Here is a 25,495-nt window from a genome sequence, read left to right on the forward strand (position 1 = left end):
AATAATACAGTAAAGTAGAACACAAGATTTGTATCACTGGTACAAATAATACAGTAAAGTAGAACACAAGACTTGTATCACTGGTACAAATAATACAGTAAAGTGGAACACAAGATTTGTATCACTAGTACAAATCATACAGTAAAGTGGAACACAAGACTTGTATCACTGGTACAAATAATACAGTAAAGTGGAACACAAGATTTGTATCACTAGTACAAATCATACAGTAAAGTGGAACACAAGATTTGTATCACTAGTACAAATCATACAGTAAATTAGAACACAAGATTTGTATCACTAGTACAAATAATACAGTAAAGTGGAACACAAGATTTATATCACTAGTACAAATCATACAGTAAATTAGAACAAAAGATTTGTATCACTGGTACAAATAATACAGTAAAGTGGAACACAAGATTTATATCACTAGTACAAATCATACAGTAAAGTGGAACACAAGATTTGTATCACTAGTACAAATCATACAGTAAAGTAGAACACAAGATTTGTATCACTGGTACAAATAATACAGTAAAGTAGAACACAAGACTTGTATCACTGGTACAAATAATACAGTAAAGTAGAACACAAGATTTGTATCACTGGTACAAATCATACAGTAAAGTAGAACACAAGATTTGTATCACTGGTACAAATAATACAGTAAAGTAGAACACAAGACTTGTATCACTGGTACAAATAATACAGTAAAGTGGAACACAAGATTTGTATCACTAGTACAAATCATACAGTAAAGTGGAACACAAGATTTGTATCACTAGTACAAATCATACAGTAAATTAGAACACAAGATTTGTATCACTAGTACAAATAATACAGTAAAGTGGAACACAAGATTTGTATCACTAGTACAAATCATACAGTAAAGTAGAACACAAGATTTGAATCACTAGTACAAATCATTCAGTAAAGTGGAACACAAGATTTGTATTACTAGTACAAATCATACAGTGAAGTAGAACACAAGATTTGTATCACTAGTACAAATCATACAGTAAAGTAGAACACAAGATTTGAATCACTAGTACAAATCATTCAGTAAAGTGGAACACAAGATTTGTATTACTAGTACAAATCATACAGTAAAGTGGAACACAAGATTTGTATTACTAGTACAAATCATACAGTAAAGTAGAACACAAGATTTGTATCACTAGTACAAATAATACAGTAAAGTAGAACACAAGATTTGTTTCAGTAGTACAAATCATACAGTAAAGTGGAACACAAGATTTGTATCACTAGTACAAATCATACAGTAAAGTAGAACACAAGATTCGTATCACTTGTACAAAGTAAGATTTATATTTGAAAATAAACTTGAAATTAAAATAGAGAATAATAAAATAATGCATTTACACAATTAAATATATAGCTTCAGTGGTCTGATATAAGACATTATCCTTATTATAAGGACATCATGAACACTTCTCTCTGATTGATTAGTGCTTGTTCTTTATTGTTTACATCATCAACTTCATACAGTCAACAATGAGTGACCAGTCAGTCTCCTCTGAGTCTGGGCTAAGTTCTGTAAAGTTAAATCAATCAATTTTTAAACTTTAATAACACAACTCATTCAATTTATTTACTATACATCAAATTCTTAAAATCATCATTCCAGTAAACTTTTACTTAAAAAACACACCTGTTTTTGTTATAATATATTTGTTACTGTGTTATATTCTGAGTATTTACTTTTTATATAACATTAAACCTTGAGAATCATTTAATGATTGGGTAACTTTGTGTGTAAGTTCAGGAGTATGTCACTATAAATGTCTTGAGGTACTAGAAAAAAGAAACTTTGTTCATCTGACTGCTGACTGTAATTTAATTATTATAACAAAGTCATGCAAACAACGTTTTTATGGGCTTGTTCTGCAGTTTGTTTTCAGTTTCAAGAAGATATTTTTGGGCTCTTTAATCAATGAAGAATTCAGCAAGAAGTCTTAAATGTAAACAAAAAACAGTAACATAAACAAAACTCAATTCACATGTTAACAGCAAGAAATAAGTAATTCATTTACTTACTGGTTTCCCGCTAACAATATTCCATTGATCCTTAATTACTTGGGTCACGTAGTCAGATCTAGTATTAAATTAACTTGTTTTGATACTTCTGTATATTCCTGACAGCAAATCTCAGTCTAGATTGTGACCATCATCTATTGCTAGTTGTAACAAGAGTATAAAGATTTAATATTTTAAACTAATAAAACATTTGTTCAGCATACTTATGAAATGTTTATTACTATCTTTCATTTCATTTCAACAAGTTTGAACAATAAACTGGGTTTATCATGATTTCAGTGTAAAATATGTATTGTACAATGCTAAACTTTCTTTGAGGACTTGGGTTTAAATCATCAGTTGAAACGTAACATTTACAGAAACAAACCATGCATATTAATACAGGCTTTGTACAAGTGAACAGACCTGAAGAAAAAGATTTGTTAAGGGAGAATTGCTGTATAAACTGATTAAAGATTAGATTAAGGGAATATTGTAATATAACTTTATAAGAGCCTGGAATAAGAGGGGTTGCAGAATAACTTGATAAAAAATATAGTTAAAGAAAAACTGTTGTATAACCAGGTAAGAAGCTGGATTAAGTCAGGATTTGTACAACTTTATAACAGGCTGGATTAAGACAGAATTAAGTGTAATTTGATGGCAGTCTGGTGCACATCTCATGAAATTGTGCATGCACTTAAACAACCATAGACAAAGAATGAACACTAATGGATTATTTTAAATATAATACGTATTATAATATAAAAATAAAGAAAACATATACAGTAACTGGCTATATATTCAAATATCAGCATAGTTCTTGAAAAATCAGATTTTAAAGTACTAGTTGCAATAAAATAATCCATACGCTATTTGTAATATGTATTAGTTACTAGAGTTATTTCACTTGCAGTAAAATAAAAATGTGAAAATAAATCTGGATATTGGTGAGATTAAAGAGTAGTAAATGTTTGTACAATTCTATGAAACTGACATGAGACAACCTTTATGATCTACGTAGTTATAATGGTGAGTTTTGACAAAAAAACAAAGAATAACTCAGTATTTCTAAATGTGAATCACTGTATTCTACAAAAGTATAATAAACCTATCCAAGTGGCAAATCTTACCACTCAGGTTTTTTATAATCTACGTAGTTATAATGGTGAGTTTTCACAAAAAAAAAGAATAACTCACTGTTTCTAAATGTGAATCACTGTATTCTACAAAAGTATAATAAACCTATCCAAGTGGCAAATCTTACCACTCAGGTTTTTTATGAAGTTTTTCAACTTCATCCTCTTGTTAGCCTTTTTGTTCAGGGTATGCAGATCTGTATTTAACTTTATGAGGCGTAAAATTAAGTAGGGATGCATAGATGATTGGAATACAACATCACTAATTTATTTCTCATAATAGCACATATTGTAGTGAGAAGCATGAAACTGGTGTTTTTATGAGAAAATTACATTTAATTGAGGTTCAACGTTACTGGTCCCTATCGTCAAAAGTGACTACAAATGCTCATCAGATAAGGCTGCTCTGTGGTTTGTGGCACTTATCATAGTTATTTTTTATAATGTCTGATTTTAGAATATCAGAGTGGGGAGTTTTTATAGATTTTTCTTTGTGGTGCCTTTAAATAGTTACTTACACAATATATTTATTATTTTGGTTACAAAGATACAGATATTCACTCCATGCCCTTCATATAACAGTAAGATTAGAAAATATAACGTAATTAATTCTTTATATTGAATTTACCAAAAATATATATCTTCAATATGATATATTTTTTTTTCATTATTGATTTGTTTTGTTACTCAATATAATTACATGCAAAGTACTTTTACTTTGCATGTAATTTTTATCAAACAAATGAAGACAACGTGTACCACTCAAGGCTAATCTTTCTTTATTGAATTATTAACTGTCAGCAGAAATACTTATAATGTTTACTGAGAGTTTGGGAAATTTCATAGAGATGCACAAGTCCTATCGATACAGTCCTCTCGGGGTCTTTATGGTAAGTACTCTTATGTTAATCTTTTATCGACAGTCTTAATATTTATTGGTTGAATTATTTAAATACATAAACAGAGAGGGAAAGTTATTGAACAATTACTACAATAAAACATGGTTATTTTACCGTACAAACAAGGGAAGCTGCTCTCTGCAGTGCCGTGTATGGAAGCGTCATAAACCACTAGAAGGTATTCCCCGTAATTTTAGCTAACGTATGCCAAGGAGAAAGGCCAAAATTACACCCTGAACTGCCCTCGAGATATACTTTAATTTTGACTTGCGGCACTTAACTGTACGACTGGGCTTCGTAAAATTCAACTAAAAACTTTATATGTAGAATTGCACTAACGATACATTTATAAAACAACACAGACATCATGAATTTAGAGCTGATAACAATTTATTATATCTATAAAATTATCATACAAAATAAGTCAGTAATTACATTAAAAATGAAATAAGTACTAATACAGCTGGAAGTATACATCAAAATGGGCCTGGCATGAAACAGATGGGTTAAGACGTTCGTCTCGTAATCTGAAGGTCGAAGGTTTGAATCCCCGTCGCACTAAACATGCTCGCCCTTTCAGCTATGGAAACGATATAATGTGACACTCATTCTCACTATTTGTTGGTAAAAGAGTATCCCAAGAGTTGGCAGTGGGTGGTGATGACTAGCTGCCTTCCCAATAGTCTTACACTGCAAAATTAGGGACGGCTAGCGCAGATAGCCCTCGTGTAGCTTTGCGCGAAATTCAAAAACAAACAAATGTACATCAACATGCATTTTTAATAATTACTCTGTGTAAGAATATTTTTACTTTTTCTTGTTTCTGGACAGAAAGTGTTATTTCCCAATTGGTTATGCCTAAAGTAAAAGGAAAGGACCTTTTGTTTTTCAAACTTTGCTTCTGTCACCTGGGAGCATATAACGAAAACATGACAGGAGACTATATATGGGGGCTGATACATTACAGTCGCAAATCTCGAAAAACTACTCACTTCTGAACATTTTTGTATAATTTTAGCATAAATACATGTAAATATTGATTCATATGTTTTATTCAGACCTTACGTAAATGAAACTGTGCAAATTTGCCCGTTTTTACATACAAAATAGGTTAATTTCTAAATTTCATTATCAAGGTCACAAAACAAAGTTTGAAAGGAATAATGGCCATTTTCTGTATTTTTACAACATAAGCAATTAAGGAATGACACATACTATCCAGGAACAAAATTTGTGTTACATGGTGTTATTTGTTTGTAGAAATGTACATAAAATTATAAAGTTTATAACCTAATCTATTATTTGACAATCTGCTAGAGCGATGGTCATCATACTTGGCTTGTACCTTTATGACCCTGAAAGGAGGGACACAAAGGAGTAGAGTACTGATGGGAGCTCCCTATGCCACCTCGGAAGCCCTTATGTCTTTTCGAGCGTTGAACAGGCGAACAGCTTGACTGATTGTTCCCAAACCTATGATGTACTCTTAAGACTCTGTCAATTAAATAGAGGTAATGTTAACTATGTACAGTGATAACTATAATGTTAAAAATTTGTAAAGAAGTATAATCAAAACTGTGTGAAATTATCTCTTCCTGACGGGTCACTTGATGAGTGGAGAGGTGAAAGTTCTACTGAGCTTCCTTAGCACTGGTGTGGTTACTATTCCTGATGGGTCACTTGATGAATGTAGAGGTGAAAGTTCTATTGAGCATCCTTAACACTGTTGTGGTTACTATTCCTGATGGGTCACTTGATGAATGTAGAGGTGAAAGTTCTATTGAGCATCCTTAACACTGTTGTGGTTACTATTCCTGATGGGTCACTTGATGAATGTAGAGGTGAAAGTTCTACTGAGCATCCTTAACACTGGTGTGGTTACTAATCCTGATGGGTCACTTGGTAAGTGTAGAGGTGAAAGTTCTACTGAGCATCCTTAACACTGTTGTGGTTACTATTCCTGACGGGTCACTTGATGAATGTAGAGGTGAAAGTCTTACTCAGCTTCCTTAACACTGGTGTGGTTACTATTCCTGATGGGTCACTTGATGAATGTAGAGGTGAAAGTCCTACTGAGCTTCCTTAACACTGGTGTGGTTACTATTCCTGACGGGTCACTTGGTAAGTGTAGAGGTGAAAGTTCTACTGAGCTTCCTTAATACTGGTGTGGTTACTTTTGGTAAAAACTGGTGGTATACTCTCTTTTCTGTGTTTATCTATTTTGTTTTTCAATTTACAGATGCTCTTTTGTATTGTATTTTCAAACAAATAAATGAAACACAGTGATAGTGTTTACATTAAAAACGAACGTCAACTGTCGTTAATGGCTTGAAAAGTTACCAATACGTACTCTTCAAGTGGATGTATATACTCGAAAACAAGAACGATAAAAAGGGGGCAGTGGAGTCGAATATGTAAAGAATACGCCACTTACAGCTATCTAGGGGCGTAGCTGGGCTCTGGCCTACAGGATCAGTGTCCCGGATGTATTTTACAGTACTGTAATCTATGCTACGTACACTATAATGTATTAGACTACAATTATGTTTTTTTTTTAAATTATTTTGACTAGTAGCTACCCAGTAAGATTTTGGTAGCTAACTGCAACCCTGAAGACATACCCTGGGTTTTGAAACCTAATACCGATATTATTTAATTTATTGATTTTTAATCCAAAGGAAAATATACTGTTTTATTTACGTTTCACATGTTCTAATGAAACTTTAGTTACTTTAATGTGTTATAACAGTTGAGGTTTCGCGCATTTATATACGTAACCAGTACCGAGAACTTAACACTATACTATTTCAAATTTAAAGTTTTTATATCTTACTTCCTTACATAAAGCAGTTGTGTAATTTTATTTTTTTACTTATCAATAAATATTTTTACGAGAGCTCTGTTTATTATGATGGTGGTGCATACAGTCCTCTATAGCTCTGAGACAAGTTTAATAAAATAAATATGAATAATAATATATACTTGATCACACTTGAAACACTAAAAATTAGACAAGAAAACTTTAATAGTAGATACGAGTCAATTCGGTGATTTAGATTTCAGTAAAGTATTTATTGAGTTGTGATTAGAATTCAGCTGTGTATTCAATGTATGAAATATCAAGTAGTTGTTCATCCAGAAAAGTTAAGTTTGTTATCAATAGATTAAATGTCAGGTTACACGTTACTGTATGATTAAATGTTAGGTTACACGTTATTACTGTATGATTAAATGTTAGGTTACACGTTATTACTGTATGATTAAATGTCAGGTTACACGTTACTGTATGATTAAATGTTAGGTTACACGTTATTAATTAGCTCCACTTGCAGTAGATTTTAGATTCGTTCACCCACGACCCAGCATGGCCAGGCGGTTAAGGTACTCGATTCACCCACGGCCCAGCATGGCCAGGCGGTTAAGGTACTCGATTCACCCACGGCCCAGCATGGCCAGGCGGTTAAGGTACTCGATTCACCCACGGCCCAGCATGGCCAGGCGGTTAAGGTACTCGATTCGTCATCCAAAGTCGCGGGTTCTAATACCCGTCGCACCAAACATACTCGCTCTTTCAACCGTGGGGCGTTATACTGTGAAGTCAATCATACTATTCGATGGCAAAAGAGTAGTCCAAGATAGTTTCGATTTATTTTCTTATGTGCTATTATACTTATGTTCTTTTTATAAATACTTTGCGAGTCCGGTAGATATTAGTCGCTACTTGTTTTAATTCACAAGCTCCGCTTGGTAAAAACTATGTTGAAATTTGAAGTAATAAAAACGTATGAGTGACTGGTGTGGTTTGTTTTGAATTTTGCGCAAAGCGACACGAGGGCTATCTGCGCTAGATATGTTTGTTAACAGTAAACAATTTACCTATTGATTTCTAACTCCTAATCCTAAAGCATATGGATGTGTTTGTTAACAGTAGTCAATATAGTATTGATTTGTAACCCCTGATCCCGAAGCATATTACTGTGTTTGTTAACAACAGACAATTAATCTATTTCTTTATAACCCCTAATCCCAAAGTTTATGGATGTGTTTGTTGACAGTAGACAATTTACTGTTGATTTTCATCTCCGACTCTCAAAGCCAATGGATTTGTTTGTTTACAAATCGTTATTACTTATCAGACTGACCAATGAAGACCAACTGTCAACGTAGCTGTAGTCAACATCAGAATGTGATTGGACAGAGAACATAATATACTTCTTTTTTTATGTACACTGTGAACCATGTTGTCTGTCCATCAGTTCATCTGCCTCCTGTTTATGACGGCCACTTGTGTTGGGTGTGAAAAGCTACAGATGAAGGTAAAGTTCAACATTAATTATTTAACTAACAGTAGAACAGATATGAATAATATTGACAACAAACAGGATAGTCTATACTAACTTGTTATGAATTAATAACACTGTGATTCACATATCAACAAGTGACATAACCAGGGGCGTAGTCAGAAATGGTAATTTATGGTTAGTTTGAGTGCTTGATGCAAGTGCCATGCTTATATATTAAATATATAGGCCTATATATATATAATATATAACTTGAAAGTTATCAGGCCCAGCAAAGTAGGCCTACAGTCCTGTCATCAACATATAAAATATATGTATAGTGTTTATAATCTGTATTCAAATATCATGGACAGTGTATGTTCAGATTCCCTGGATTTCAAGAATTATCTTCACAAATAAACAGTGGGTGGTACGTGGCAGGCTGGCCATGGTACTAACCTAGTACCTTTGGCGCCATCTTTATTGAATCATTAACTATAGATGGCGCCAATGGTACTGTGAATGTGACGTTGACAAACAGAAGTTGCGATAAACAATCATCCACTATGTCAAGCCTGAAAAAGCAAAATACACTGCATGGGTTCTTTAAACCCATTAATGAAGCTAAACCTGATCAATCTGCTGCAACCAATCAGGTTGAATCAGAATTGTCAACTGAATTGTTAGTCATCACCGTGGCTTTCTACCAGTGCTGCCACCACTCCCACCTCAGATCCAATCTGGGACATTGGAAATTACATTTCTGATGATGTCAGCATTGATAAATATGTAAGTCGACTCCTCATAATATCAATTTTGCATTAAAAATCATGCAAACACTCTGATGAATTTTAGACTAGATATTCATTGCTGCTAGTAATTGTAGGCCTACAGCTACAGAATGTAAGGCCTGCTCTGTGAAGTACAGCTCTAAGCCTTTCTCTCGAGGTTATTGTACTCTCATAACAAACTTTTCTATGTGCAAAATAACTTAATTAGAGCTATGTCTTTCTGTCTCTACAGAAAAAGCTACAGGTCATAATCACAAGTTTACATGAACTTGATGCAACTTACAAGCAAGATATTGAACAGAACTGGCAATATTTAATGCCTATTATTGATACTGTATTGCTGTGTGGGAGACAGGATTTAGCATTAAGGAGAAAATATGATTCTGGTCCAATGTTTGTTGGTGAAACTGATGAGGAGCCCATCAATAATAATGGGAATTTTCGGGCAATTTTGCGCTACAGGACAAAGGGTGATGTCAAGCTTTCAGCAAGCCTTCAGAGTACAAAGAAGAATGCTACGTATCTGAGTCCTCAAATTCAAAATGAAATCATCATTTCCTTAGTACTCATGTTCTTGATGCTTTCGTCAACAGGGTTAATGCTGCAAAGTGTTTCTCAATATAAACTGATGAAAAAACAGATATTTCAGGCATTGAACAGTTTTTGGTGTGTGTTAGATATTTACATGCCAATGACAACTCTGTTGCAATGAGAGAAGCTTTTTGCAATTGATACCTGTTTATGATGTGACAGGCAGAAACTTAGCTGATGTTATCATAACCAATCTGACAAAATATGATATTGACATGGCTTACCTGCGAGGACAAAGGTACGACGATGCTGCCTCTATAAGTCGGAAATTCAATGGTGTCCAGAGACACATAACTGATAAATTCCCACTTGCACCCTATGTACACTGCAGTGCCCATTCCCTAAACTTGGCAATTTCTGATGCTTGTAAAGAAGTTCCTGTGCAAAATTGCATGGGAGTAATTTTTAACATTGAAAACTTTCTCAATACACCCAAACTAAAGCACGTTTGCCTCTTTCAGTGGAGAATAAAGCACCTGAATCGAAAGAAAAAAGTTTGAAAGGTCTCTGCCCCACCCGGTGGGTTGAGAGGCATGACTCAGTCATTGTCTTTCTAGAATTAATCTATTCAATTACAGATGCCCTTGAGACCATATCAGAATCTCAAGACAGAGATTCTGCCACGCAAGCCAATCAATTGTTGTGTTCTATAACACAGCCAGAATTCATCATCACTCTACTTACCATTGTTAAATTGTTTTCCTTCAGTTTACTTCTGTGCAACTTACTGAAGAAACAGAACATTGATTTAGGTGCTGCGATGCATCACGCAGAAATAGTGGAAGATTTAATCAGTTCACTCAGAAATAATATTGTGAATGAATTTAACAACATTTTCTGTGAGGCTCAAACTCTGTGTAGTGAGCTTCATATTGACATCATAATGCCAAGTGCAAGACAGGCTAAAAGACAGATGTACCGTGCTAACCCACAAACCACTAGCCCTGAGGAGTACTTTCGTATTGTTGTATTTGTACCATTTGTTGATCACTTTCTTTCACAAATATGTGACCGTCTGTCCAGTCACAAAACTCTCCTTACAAACTTCATGTGTCTACTACCATCAGGATCTATCACAGAACGGTCAGAACCTACAGCACAACAATGTGACCAAATTAAAGAGTTGGTCAATATATACAAGGCTGACATTGACAGCACTTCACTAGCTGTAGTTGGTGAGCTTAGGGTTTGGTACAAATCACTTTCGAACAACAGACCAAAAAATGTCATAAATGCATATGCAATGTGCAATGCAGAAATGTTCCCAGTCATTTCTAGACTGTTGAAAGTATTTGCCACGCTGCCTGTGTCAACAAGCTCAGTGAAGCGTTCTTTTTCAACTCTCAGAAGACTCAAAACGTATTTGAGAAATACCACCACTGAAGATCGATTGAATGGCCTCATTATACATTCACCATGATATTAAAGTTGAACCAAACTGTGTTGTAGAAGTCCTGGAGAGAACGAACAGGTGTTTGAGCCTTTCATAGATATTGGATTGTATTTCTCTAGTTCTGACAAAACTTGCTGTATTAAAAGAATGTTCAATCAGAAATTTGCATTTGACCATTTGTTGTGTGTGAAATTATCTGCCATGCAATCACGAATCTTTATGAAACTTCATAGGTGGCAACTGAACTTGTCTAAAAGTTTGGGTCCATTGCGGGGTTTAACCCCTTGGCTACGCCCCTGACGTAACGATATGTTATTGTTGAGTGGTTCTTAACATGACTGAAATACTCAATCATTACTTCTTGTTGTTGTTTGTATAAGGAATATAGGCTCAGAAAGTTTGATTGATAACAGCAACATATACCAATTATTCAAATTAATACAGAATTCTGTCGAATGAACAATTAATTTTAAGGACATTAAAGTCATTTGTTGAAACACTACACACAAAGAGATAAAGAGAACTTTAAAACGGATTGTTTGAAAAATTCTATTTGGTGTTTTGTCTGAGATGTTCACCAACTTTAGGTTCCAGTTACATACAAATAATTTGAACACATTTAATCCTAGCATTTAGTTACCATCGTATGACAGGTACCATGTTTTTCATCTTTTAAAATAATTTAGATCCGACATGGTATAGCACGTATTGTACAGAGTTACAACATTAAAACCACGGTTTAAATTATTCTCAGTTAACACAACAGATAGCCAAATATGGCTTTACTAAAGAAATAACACACACATAATATAATTTAATTTTATTGGATGAATTCAGAATATTGGAAATGTTTGCTTGGCTGACACAAACTTGGAAAGACAATATAATAAGATTTGCAAAATGTTTTGTTAGGCATCGTTTTGAAAAATATTTAAAACTATACACACGTAGAAAGTTATACCAGATTATTGTAGATAGTCTAAAATATCTAGTTTCATACTATTTTAGATAGAATATCTTTTTGTTCTCACATAACAGCTATTATTGTTCAGTGTAGTCTTCCATTTTTGGTTCCACTAACCTTGAAATTCTCATCTACCGCACGTTTCAACAATGGTTCATCTGCGTTGTAGCATGTAAATAAACAAGCACAACGCTTCACTGAAACATACTCTACTATCAAAGCTGGAAGCTGGCTTCCTATTTACTGTAGAACACAGTCTTCAAAGTTGACAGAAAAGAAGTACCAGAAGTGTGAGGAGAGTAAAGTATCAATGGGAAATATATTTTCAGTGTAAGAATACATCATCTTTGATACGATATCTTACCTAAAAATAACAGGAATCACATTGAGAAGCTCATATTGACTTGGTGGAGGAACCTAGATGAGCAGTCCTCGGAAAGTTCAGCTACACAACGCTTGTATTGTAACGATACGCTACATGTACATTTTTAATTTACAGACCATATACTAGTAAATTTTTTAATGTGTGATTCTATCCAAATATTCACATTTCGCGTAAAACAAGCACCACCTACAGGCTGCTAAATATACTTCTGAGATAATGTGTTGATGATATATGTGTAATTAATTTGTTAAAATGACTCAACACTTACAAGTTATAACAAAAGTTCTATCTTTATATTGGTGAGGGCCTGGCATGGCCTAGCGCGTTAAGGCGTGCGCTTCGCAATCTGAGTGTCGCGGGTTCGCGCCCGAGTCGCGCCAAACATGCTCGCCCTCCCAGCCGTGGGGGCGTTATAATGTGACGGTCAATCCACTATTCGTTGGTAAAAGAGTAGCCCAAGAGTTGGCGGTGGGTGGTGATGACTAGCTGCCTTCCCTCTAGTCTTACACTGCTAAATTAGGGACGGCTAGCACAGATAGCCCTCGAGTAGCTTTGTGCGAAATTCCAAAACAAACATATTGGTGAATTATTAATCCTGTTTGACAATAAAATAGAAAAACATTAGGACCAACACGGTGATTAACTTACCAGTAGTTTACATATTAACAAAAGTTTATATATTAAGGGTGTATTTCACATGCTAGCCTATATATGTAATCACAACTGTGGGCTAGGATGGAGTATTGTTTTAGTTGGTTGGATCTGTATCAAAAAATGTCTGTTTTTGAGGCTTTTGTGGTTCTAATATTGATATTCGTGATGTTCTCCGATGAAACAGTGGTGCATCTTCAGATGTACATCTCTAAAATCAGTGGTTCGATTCCTCTCGTCAGACATAACATCATGTTCAATATTCATGATAATTTCATTCTCCGAAAGAAAACACTTTAAATACGTTACGAATATGTTTGTAACTACGTCGGCCACAACCACTGTCCTGCAGTCTTTTGTATGGGTTGTAGTTTAACTAGAGGGTCACGACTTGACTGTACGTAGCACGTGCATAACAGGAATATGATGGTGTTACTCAGGTGCAGCAGCTACATTATTCTACATGGAGACACCAACAAAGATAATCAAAGGTAAACCCTGTATTTTGTTCAAGCAACAGCATCACAACCAACTGGTATTGTTTCACGATTTAGTTCTAAGTATTTAACTGAAAATATGGTATCTGTAATTTCATTAATTTGTTATTACGTCCGATATGACGGAATAAACAAAGCCGGCCAGGTGCATGAACCTAACACATTTCTTTTTTACTTTTAATTTCACATTAATGTATAATACTAAAATTGGACATAAAATCAACAATGTGAGAACAAGTACTTTATTGTGTTACATTCATAAAACAGTAATTAAATAAGATTTTGAATGTGAGTCTACAACCACAATGACTTGGCCTTTGACCCGTGACAACAGGAAGGTAGTAATGAGGATAACAAATCTGTTAACTGTGACACTTTTTCTTATTAATACCAGAAGTAAACATGAAATAAGTTGTAGTAAACTATGATAAACCTTAATTTAAAATAAATAATTATATTGTCCATCTGCTCAAGATCTTGGAATTCCTTTGTCCCACCACTACCCTTTTGGGCAGCCAGCTATCAGCACGTGCAGTGTTCTCTAAATAAAGCATAATTTTGTAATTAAACTATGAAACACTTAATTATAACAACTGATATGAGTTATCAACAAGAGATAGGTTTATACTTTTTGTAACAACAGACCTGTAAAGGACTTACGAAGGTGCCTGCAAATGAATGAATGAGAAAAACAATTTGATTTGCAAGTTAGGTGGTACTTTAAAATTAATCTAAGTCATATATTTTAGTTCAACAACCAAATCAACAAAAGACATACGTGTACTAAATAATGATTAATCAAAGCTATATCATCTGTGCAGTAAACTAGTTATTTGAAACAGATTATTAAAGTTAGTTATCGTTAATTATTTATAAAAATTCTCTACATAATATTTTACTAAAGCATTTCCTTACACTAATAATTACTTGTTTTTAGAATTTCGCGCCAATGTACAAAAAAAACTTTCATCACACATGGGTTGCTAATTATAGTATTGATGACCTGTTAAAGAGATATTTAAAATACCATTTCGATAAACAACCAGAGTCATCCCTACAAAGGCAGTGCTGTCACCTATCTGATGAGTCATAAACAATAAAAGTAAAGTACAGACCAGCTACAAACAAAGAACAAAATTCATCACATCAGTGATTTTGTTTCGATAAATACTACACAGAACACGCGCTATTCAATTCGTTACATGTTGTTTTCCTTGAATATTACGACCCCCAGTAACATAGCGGCATGCCTGCAGTCTCATGGCGCTAGAAACCGGGTTCTCATACTCCTGATGGGCAGAGCACAGATAGTCCAATGTATAGCTTTGTGCTTAACTACAAACAAACAAATACTTGAATATTCCATAACATTCCTATTTTACGATCACTTTGCATCCTCAACACTGGAGAACCTACAAGACTTGCGGAGAGATATGAGGACCCTGACACAGTTATTGACCTTGCTTTGATAACAGAAGATGCCAGGGATTTGGCTGTTTTGATAAAGAGCTACCGAGTTGGGAGTGACCACTTCCTGTGTGAGGTAAGCTTGTTTTACCAGCTCCACCATGACACTCCTTCCCTGAAGAAGGCCTTGTACAATCAGAGGGACAAAATAGGGGTTTGGGGTAGTATCAAGAAGAGGATCAGGAAAAATAAACCTCCAAGGATCATAATCACATGCAAGAATGCTCTAAAATGGTGGAATTCTGACGTGGATGCAGACTCAAAAGAAAAGAACAGAAAGGAAAGAGAGTTTGAGCAGTGCAGAGCCACCGCTAACTTCGAGATCCTCACAAAGCTAAGGATTGAACGTAATTATGCTACTTCAGGGTTCAAGAGAACTGGAGCCATCAGAGCACAATGGTATAGGTTATGTGATAAGTCCAACCGCAATACCAGGGAGTTTTGGAAGTTCCATAACAAGGTGAAAGCTCGGAGGTCTTCTGGAAAAACCACTTTGTACAGCGACTTTGGACAAGTACTACTCACCGATGAGGACCAAGTTAGAGCTTTTCTTGCTAGATTCATCAGTCAAAGTAGGCACAATAATCAGGATCACCAGACAGTGGTCAGGCATGAAATTGACGGGATGGTTAAGGTGAGTGAGCCTATGCAGTGCATCAACATGGAAAGTGTGATGGATGCCATCAGGACCATCAAAAAAGGAGCACCAGGAAGAGATGGCATCACTGTCAAGAATGTAAAAACCTTCCAAATGAGATGATCCAGAGCTTAGCAAAGGCTTATGAACAGAGCTGAAACTTCAGGAGTCGTCTCAGAAATCTGGACAGATGCTTTCATAAGTGCTGTGCCAAAAGCCTCAAGGGATATCGTATCACTGTGGTACAGAACTACACTGGATAAATCCTCAAAAGAGTTGTTGCTCGCTACATCACCAAACAGGTTGAGAACCTGCTTCCTGATGGTCTTGCAGGATGCAGACCTCAACATGAAACTTGGATCAATTGCCGACAGCTTCACAGTAGAAACGTGGTCTGGTTTTGAACAGAAGGAGAACACTCCATCAGCTGCCCTTGATCTTGAACATTCCTAGAATAGAGTGCGACTTCCTCTCCTCGCTGGCAAGATGTTGTGCTTGGAACTCCAAACTTATGAGTGACAGCCACAACAAAGGCCCAGACAGAAGTCACCGGAATCAGTTGATCACCAGCAACATCAGTAGAAGTGCACTCGACCTCCTGTTGACCGGAAGAGTCAAAGCAGAGAAGATTTGGTATCTGCTGGACACACCCTCTGGGAAGCCCGCTGGTCAACCCAAGTAACCAAAGTAACGGTCACTTTCATATAATAATCATATTAAAGTGGTTATACCGTTTTGTTCATGCTCTTAATTTAGTCAGCCACAGTTTTATAAGATACGCTATTTTTAAAATCATGTTCATATCTTATATTACTGTCCATCAAAGAGCGAGACCAAACAGCACATATAGTTTTATTCTATGATGTTAAACACGTGCTGAGATCCCGTTTCAAGGTTGTATAAAATGAATAATTTGTGTTATGATCAGAACAGAAAAAAAAAACCACATTTACTACTAACTAAGGTAAGAAGTGAATAACAATAATGTTTTAAAAGAACATTAAAAAGTTTGACTATAGTATTTCATACAGTAAAATGTGTAGACCTTTCGGGAAATTACAAATATCACTAATGAGGCTACCACTTATTAAATGGCTCTGAGTTTTTGTTTTTTTATAAGTACAAACTTTTAGCTCAATTTGAGATCTTTTGTTTGTTTGTTTGTTTTTGAATTTCGCACAAAGCTATTCGAGAGCTATCTGTGCTTCGCTCTTCTATGTAAAATATTTTCTCAACCCAAATGGGCCGTTTTTGCATATAAATTTATCAACAAGTGGGTTTCTCGACATCACTGAAAATAGAGTCTGTTCATTACTAGTCTGAGTGCAAAGTGATTTCATATTATGATTAAAAAAGCTATTCTTCATCCCCAAAATCTCAAATATTATTTGTATAATCTCTGAAACCTCCTAAATACATTTCAAGCATTTGTTTTCAGAAGACTATGTACTTTATTTTCTATACTCTGTGTAGGGTTTTGTCACTTAACTAACCTCACAGTTATCATAAAAAATTATGAAATAAATATAAATTATGCTTTTCTCATGCTAGAATGACTACATATAACATGAAACTACAAATATTTAGTCTAAGTAGCTTAAGCCTCATAACACTATATATTTACATATATATTTTTCTTATTATATTGAACTTCCAGTCATGCTTAGCTAACAATACATAACTTGCAACAGTACAGTGCATGTACACTTGTTAATTATCCAGTAATATAAGACTGACCTTTAGTCTTCCCAGGTTTGGTTGTGTTTTAATGGACTAGTATTTTTAATATTGTCACATTTCAATTATTATATATTACATTTGTGTGTATAGATTATCACTATTTAGAAATAAATTATTAAACTTCTTTTTCTTCAAATATAAAATAATAAATCAAAAGGTAAACTAAACAATTATCTCTTATTGTTACAACCTTGGTGGTTACAAGACATAGGTTGCTAAGCCTTTTAAAATTTTGCATGTAGAGGATGTAAACAAAACTTTTAAATTTTATATGTATGGTTGAATAACTATTCTTATACCTTAGAATTCCACTATAATATATTATGCTTAGTAACTAAGATGTATCTAGATTTTAAAAAATATGAAACATTGAGCAGACTAAAAATGCAACCCTACCCCCTTGGAAACTTTGATAGAAAGAATGTGGTAGCCTTTTCACAGATTCAAATGGCTGAGAAAAACCACTCTGGGGACATTCTAAACTATTGATTGATTATTACATGTCATTTTCTGTAGTAAGAGTATATAAGGGACCATTTCAAAAAATGGAAAGAGGTGAACAGAGTCACTGTGTTTGATTCAGGAAATAAGCCATATCTCAGCAAAATTAAAAAGATACACGTTTCTTATTTGACATTCTAGTTTGATAATGTAAGTAATTATAATCCATAATTTTTATGAAATTATAGACTTAGTATTTTGACATCTTAAACATTTAATTTTAAACAGTGCTGTATTCAACATACTTCACGGGCCCAGCATGGCCAGGTGATTAAGGCACTCAACTCATAACCTGAGGGTTGTTGGTTTGAATCCCCATCACACCAAACATGCTCACCCTTTCAGCTGTGGAGTATCACAATGTTATTGTCAATCCCACTATTCATTGGTAAAAGAGTAGCCCAAGAGTTGGCAGTGGGTGGTGATGACTAACTGCTTTCCTTCTGGTCTTACACTACTAAATTAGGGATGGCTGGTGCAGACAGCCCTCATGTAGCTTTGTGCAAAATACAGAAACAAACAAGCATACCACATGACTTACTAAAATCTACATTTAGATGTGTTCTTTTAACATATAGTTTGAAATTAAGAAATTAACTCATATATTATATTAAAGTTTGAATTATAATCTACAAGTTGATTCTAAACTTCTTGGCGTAAATTCATAAAATGTTAACTCAATAAAATGTTGAATGCAAATCGACAAACGAGATGATGTGGCCTTTGACCTGTGATCTGTCACAAAAGGTCTAATGGATTCTTGGAACAATAATTATGTATTTAAATGTTTGTATACCAGTAATAGTTTAATTTATTAAGTAAAATAAAGGTTTTGTGTTCAGAAAATTTTATCATACTAGCAGACAACATCTCCAGACATTTTGCTTTGTCTCATTATAGTGCAAAATCTCCATGTTGGTGAAACTTTTTCTAATGTAATAAAGCTTTTTATCAGTTAATATTGCATGCAGTTATTTACTTCGTGCATGTGAGAAGTATTTACCTTCTAGTATAGCTTCTGTAAGTAAATATACTGCCATAGGTTTTGAGTGAAACATACATTTCCAGCTTTGTAATAAGTTACTTTGAAAACATGCATCCAAGAAGGTTTATATTATACACAAAGATGTTACTGCAATGAGAGCAGTAAATTACACAAGCTGTGATTTAGATGTTTCTGATACAACATATAATGGAGAAATATTTCTTGTTGACCCTCTTTAAAGCATAAATATTAATTAGAAACAAGGTGGAGGCGAATATTATCAACTCAATTTCTTATTTATAGTATAACTGGAGAAATCCACATCTTAAGGTGGCAAATTAGGCTTAGGAAACTGAGTTGGTCAGAAATTTAAATTTGTTTGTAGACCTATGTTACTTATATAGTATAACTTCCTATTCGTTCATAAAGAGTCTAAAAGTTCCAAGAAATATTCAAGAAGTACAGTATGAAATTGGCTTCATTTGTTTGATTGTTCTTTATGTTATAGAAAATTTGAATAATTGAAGTTTCAGTGATCTTTGTAAAAAGATTTCTAAACCTGTGGTATATTTAGACTTCTTTACACAGATTCTTGTTTTAGCAGTTACATGTCTTTGTGTATTGTATTATTCTTTATAATATAAATTTGTGTGATTTTATATGCTTCTATTTGGATTTTTACAGATTCAGAAGAACTCAGAAATTATATTAAATCAAAAATATGGCTTACATGTAGAAAGAATTTTTCACCAATTAGTAAGTTAGAACTGTAGTACTGGTAATAAATGTTAAAGATTTGCTGTATATGTGTTTTAATTTGTGGTAAGTAAATGATTTTTGGGTGTTACTTTTCCATACAGTTGACTCTTTCTGGTTAGTTTGTATGAACAGTTCTGTAAGTTAATTGACCTCAGCAAGAGAGTATTTATATAAATACACTTATGATAGTTGGATGGTTATTTGTAACTTTTTAATTCAGTATTATGTATTTGATTTAGTAACAGTTTATGGCGAAGAAGAGTAAATATCATATACAGTGTAAGGGATAAAATATCATATACAGTGTACAGGGATAAAATATCATACACAGTGTACAGGGATAAAATATCATATACAGTGTACAGGGATAAAATATCATATACAGTGTACAGGGATACTGAAAAGGAAAACTTGGAAATATGTATTTCAGATGCTCTAAAGGCAATGCAAGCACAATATGCAAACAGTGCCATGGATATAGTATTTTTAAGCCTTTACATAAACATTAACATGTCAATATGTAACTCAGATTGCCATCTTTTACCATCCTTTCTTCATTAGAAATACTATTGCAGTGTGTTTGATATTTAGCATACAACAGACTTGTACATTTTACTAACAACTTGCAACATCTTGTGTAGATATACATAATAAATTCAGAAATATAGTGAACATTCCATCTGTAATATGGCATTCGTCCAATAAAACAACCACATGCATTTTATGTTAAGGATATATGTGTGTTTTAACATAATTTTTTATAACTTCAAGACTTATGTATGAAGGCTACTAATAAAACAAATTTTAAAATATGGAATTCCATTTTGAAATAAAAATATGAGATAAAATCATGTTATAATTAATAATAAAACATCTCTTATTAATGCAGCCAGTTTTTGTAGAGATATTACATAAATTGGCTTCACTACGGCATGTTATATATTTTAAAATTGTCAAAGAGTACTAAAAATGTGTACAAAAACTACCATAAAAAGATATTTCCACTGTAAAACTAGAATGTAAAACTTTTTATTCTGTTGCAATATGGAATGAAGTTGATCGTTTTGATTTAAAGATTAACATGTGTTTCCTAATGATTTGGCTTGAGAAATAGTTAGTGTTTGCTAATTTTATGGAAACTAGTGTATCTAGACCACAAGTGTCTTGATCAACAGTCATTGGTATCCTACTTCTGACAACAACAACAAAACAAATGGTGGAAGCTAAGATAAGGCTTAACATTTATTTAGATCATGGAGAAATTAAGAAGAATATGGAAAATTCATCTTCAATTCCTATGATTTGTATTTTATTATGACTTCCTCTCCCTAAATACAAAAATATTTGGCCATAGTATTTCTAATTGTTCAAAACTACATTGTAGAAATCTCTCTGCTCCGTGTGACAGCAGCAGAGTAACTTAAAAGCTGGACCTGAACCAGACTTAGAAAGTTTGATATTTATAACTGAGGAAGATAATGAATTTTGTAAATAAGAAATAATTCACTTTCAGACAGAAAGATATTTATACTCTAAAGATTTGATTTGAAGAATAGAACTTAATGTTTCACCTAAGAGTTCTAAAAACCTCTGACATGAAATGACAAGTTTAATAGTATTATCAATTGGTTGTCATTAGTGTTAAGGTAGTTTATCAAACATTTTTTATTTATGTCAACCTTTTTCTGTATGTTAATATTCTTTTTGTAAAATAGTAAATACTGTTCTGAAATATTGTGTATAGAAATACATCACACTCACACTGAACATGAAAATAGTTTGACTTTGAAGATGTACCTTTTGTAAAATAGTTAATACTGTTCTGAAATATTGTATATAGAAATACATCACACTCAGACTGAACATGAAAATAGTTTGACTTTGAAGATGTACCTTTGTAAAATAGTTAATACTGTTCTGAAATATTGTATATAGAAATACATCACACTCAGACTGAACATGAAAATAGTTTGACTTTGAAGATGTACCTTTGTAAAATAGTTAATACTGTTCTGAAATATTGTATATAGAAATACATCACACTCAGACTGAACAGGAAAATAGTTTGACTTTGAAGATGTACCTTTTGTAAAATAGTTAATACTGTTCTGAAATATTGTATATAGAAATACATCACACTCAGACTGAACAGGAAAATAGTTTGACTTTGAAGATGTACCTTTTGTAAAATAGTTAATACTGTTCTGAAATATGGTGTATAGAAATACATCACACTCAGACTGAACATGAAAATAGTTTGACTTTGAAGATGTACCTTTTGTAAAATAGTTAATACTGTTCTGAAATATTGTATATAGAAATACATCACACTCAGACTGAACATGAAAATAGTTTGACTTTGAAGATGTACCTTTGTAAAATAGTTAATACTGTTCTGAAATATTGTATATAGAAATACATCACACTCAGACTGAACAGGAAAATAGTTTGACTTTGAAGATGTACCTTTGTAAAATAGTTAATACTGTTCTGAAATATGGTGTATAGAAATACATCACACTCAGACTGAACATGAAAATAGTTTGACTTTGAAGATGTACCTTTGTAAAATAGTTAATACTGTTCTGAAATATTGTATATAGAAATACATCACACTCAGACTGAACATGAAAATAGTTTGACTTTGAAGATGTACCTTTGTAAAATAGTTAATACTGTTCTGAAATATTGTATATAGAAATACATCACACTCAGACTGAACATGAAAATAGTTTGACTTTGAAGATGTACCTTTGTAAAATAGTTAATACTGTTCTGAAATATTGTATATAGAAATACATCACACTCAGACTGAACATGAAAATAGTTTGACTTTGAAGATGTACCTTTTGTAAAATAGTTAATACTGTTCTGAAATATTGTATATAGAAATACATCACACTCAGACTGAACATGAAAATAGTTTGACTTTGAAGATGTACCTTTTGTAAAATAGTTAATACTGTTCTGAAATATTGTATATAGAAATACATCACACTCAGACTGAACATGAAAATAGTTTGACTTTGAAGATGTACCTTTGTAAAATAGTTAATACTGTTCTGAAATATTGTATATAGAAATACATCACACTCAGACTGAACAGGAAAATAGTTTGACTTTGAAGATGTACCTTTTGTAAAATAGTTAATACTGTTCTGAAATATTGTATATAGAAATACATCACACTCAGACTGAACAGGAAAATAGTTTGACTTTGAAGATGTACCTTTTGTAAAATAGTTAATACTGTTCTGAAATATTGTATATAGAAATACATCACACTGAGACTGAACATGAAAATAGTTTGACTTTGAAGATGTACATGTTGAACTTTGTAAACTGTTATTCATCAGTTTTTTATATTACATTCTTCAAAGGAAGGTGAGTAATTTAACTTCTGTTAAAATGTGAAATGTAGTAGTTTACAAAGTATAACAAGATCCACAGTGAAAAAGTACTCAAAATAAATGATACTAAAAGACAGCTAATAATACATAGTTATAAAAACTTAATCTTTTAAGTTGTTTTGTAGACTAACTTATCACTGTTGGTAGAAGTGCTTAAAAATCACGTGTAACATGATTTTTGAAACATTTTAATATATGTATGTGTAGATGTTTAAATTATGCAATGTGCTAAACTTGTATTTACCTTTATGTGTTTATTTTTTTCTACTTTTGTTGGTTTTTATTTTTTTATACAAAGATATTATTACAATTGATATGCAAGAAAAATATGTCTTAAGCAATAAAAAAAACTTGTAACACCATAAAAAAGTGTTTCCTTTCAAATTCTGATTCCAGGTAAGTAATCAAATATTGAAGCACATTATTCTTTGTTCATTTTATAAATAAACTTAGCATTATGAGGGCTCTTTATTTATAAATATTCCAGATAATATTAATGTCTAAGCTGAATAATATAATTTATTGATGTACCAGTCTAAATATAACAAGTTTTCATTTTAAATAAAAAAATAAAGTCTGTACAGGTTCTGTATGTGTCATGAAATTTGTGGAAAGTCAAGAAAAAATGTTTTATACAACTTGAAAAATTAGAGAATTTTTATGAATTTCAAATAGCAGACAAGCTTCTTTCAGAAAGTGCAAGTTGTATAATTATAGCATACGATCGTGTGACATTTCCTGAAGTCTGAATGTTATTCTTAACACTCAGTGTTTTGTAGTTATGTAGCAGTGGGTAATTCAGACTGTTGTAGTGTGGAAATTAGTTTCTTATAGATGTTTATTTGTTGTTATTCTTTTAATTGTGATTGTAAAATAGAATGTGAAATGATTTTGTGTTGTTTTCCAAGTTATTCAATCAGCTGATCAAAACAGGCTACTTTTATATAGTTGACATATTGTGTAACAATGCTTATTTTACAAATTATAATTATCCAAACACTTTACAGTTTTGGTCAAAGTTAGTCCCAGCCCTAAGATGGTAATCAGTTGTTTTGATGAAACAGTTTCCTAAATGGCACATATGTACTTGGTGAACTGTGCTGATTGGCACTTAAGGTCTAGTGCAGCATAACAGAAGATGCTAGAAATGAATTTTCAGATGACCTCTTAACCTCTGAACAATGTATTGGTTAGCACATAATATCTAGATGAGAAAACAAAACAAACTTACATGTTATTTTGACAAAGCTAAGATATTTTTTCCATTGATTGTGTTTACAGTGAATCAAATGGTCATGGAAAATTTAATAATAACTTATTGAAATGCCACAGAATTCTTTATTTTTTCTAAATGTCCTAAACTTGAACTTCTTCCCCCAATGACACAGCAGTTTGTCTGCAAACTTACATTGCTAGAAACTAGGTTTTGATACTGGTGGTGGGCAGAGCACACATAACCCATTGTGTATTTTGATATTGATGGTGGGCAGAGCACAGATAACCCATTGTGTATTTTGATACTGGTGGTGGGCAGAGCACAGATAACCCATTGTGTAGCTTTGTGCTTAATTTCCCGCAAACTTGTGCTTTTACTTTTGAAATTTTGAAACATAAAAATGAAAAAGTACAATCAAGTAATTGTCAATAGTTCATCAATACAGAATTGACTTTTTTATATTTTATTTTTATCTTTAAGCTACATGTTAAGACTGCTTTTTATGTTAAAATTTATTTTTTGATGCAACAGGTTTGTTGGATATCCAGGACATTACAATTCATTGTTTGGATATCAACAAGAGGAAGTATGTATAACATTGTCAGTTTTTTTGTTATATAAAAGTTCAGCTGTTAAACTGTTCTTTAAAATGTTTTTTTTGTACACAGTTTATTCATAGTACTGCATAATAATTCCAAAACATACTTAACATCTGTTGACACTGCAGCTATTTCTCAATCTCCAGTGTCATTAGCTGCCTGGTTCAGCGGTTCTTTGAAGACATCTTGTCGGTATATGGAATACTTCTGTTACTCTCCTATCTTGTTGCTTACATGATCTGGCCAGTTCCTCTTCTGATGGTGTCCCACTACTTCCTGTAGATTTGTTTACCACATCTCCTAGGCTTTTACCAGAAATGAGTATTTTCCTCAGTCATATATTCTTTTATTTCCAGGATCCCTTTATTTTCCATGGTATACCATTCTGGGGTGAGTGCTTCTGAGGCAGGTATGCTTTCTCTTTTCAACTTCATACTGGTAACTACTTTAACTATAATTACTACCACCAGTATGCAACAGGTTCTGTCAAAATGAGATGTCCTGTAAGGTCATTTAGACACCTACCAGATGATATTATGGATTGACACTCA

General features: G+C 33.1%; 1 long non-coding RNA gene across 2 annotated transcripts in view; it reads right to left on the reverse strand.

Annotated features, from left to right (window-relative positions):
• Window positions 1-815: 815 nt before the first annotated feature.
• LOC143238715 (uncharacterized) overlaps window positions 816-25,495 on the reverse strand; it is a 38,370-nt gene continuing 13,690 nt past the window's right edge. The window contains exons 4-5 of one of the 2 annotated variants that reach the window (XR_013020728.1): window positions 2,062-2,201; window positions 816-1,558 (exon numbers count right to left, since the gene is read on the reverse strand). This is a non-coding gene — a long non-coding RNA (uncharacterized LOC143238715). Of the gene's footprint in view, window positions 1,559-2,061; window positions 2,202-13,864; window positions 14,172-25,495 lie in introns of those variants that run through there. The other variant, XR_013020727.1, reaches the window with a different exon arrangement.

Source organism: Tachypleus tridentatus, chromosome 13, assembly GCF_004210375.1.
Source record: "Tachypleus tridentatus isolate NWPU-2018 chromosome 13, ASM421037v1, whole genome shotgun sequence".
Taxonomy (NCBI): Eukaryota; Metazoa; Arthropoda; class Merostomata; order Xiphosura; family Limulidae; genus Tachypleus; species Tachypleus tridentatus.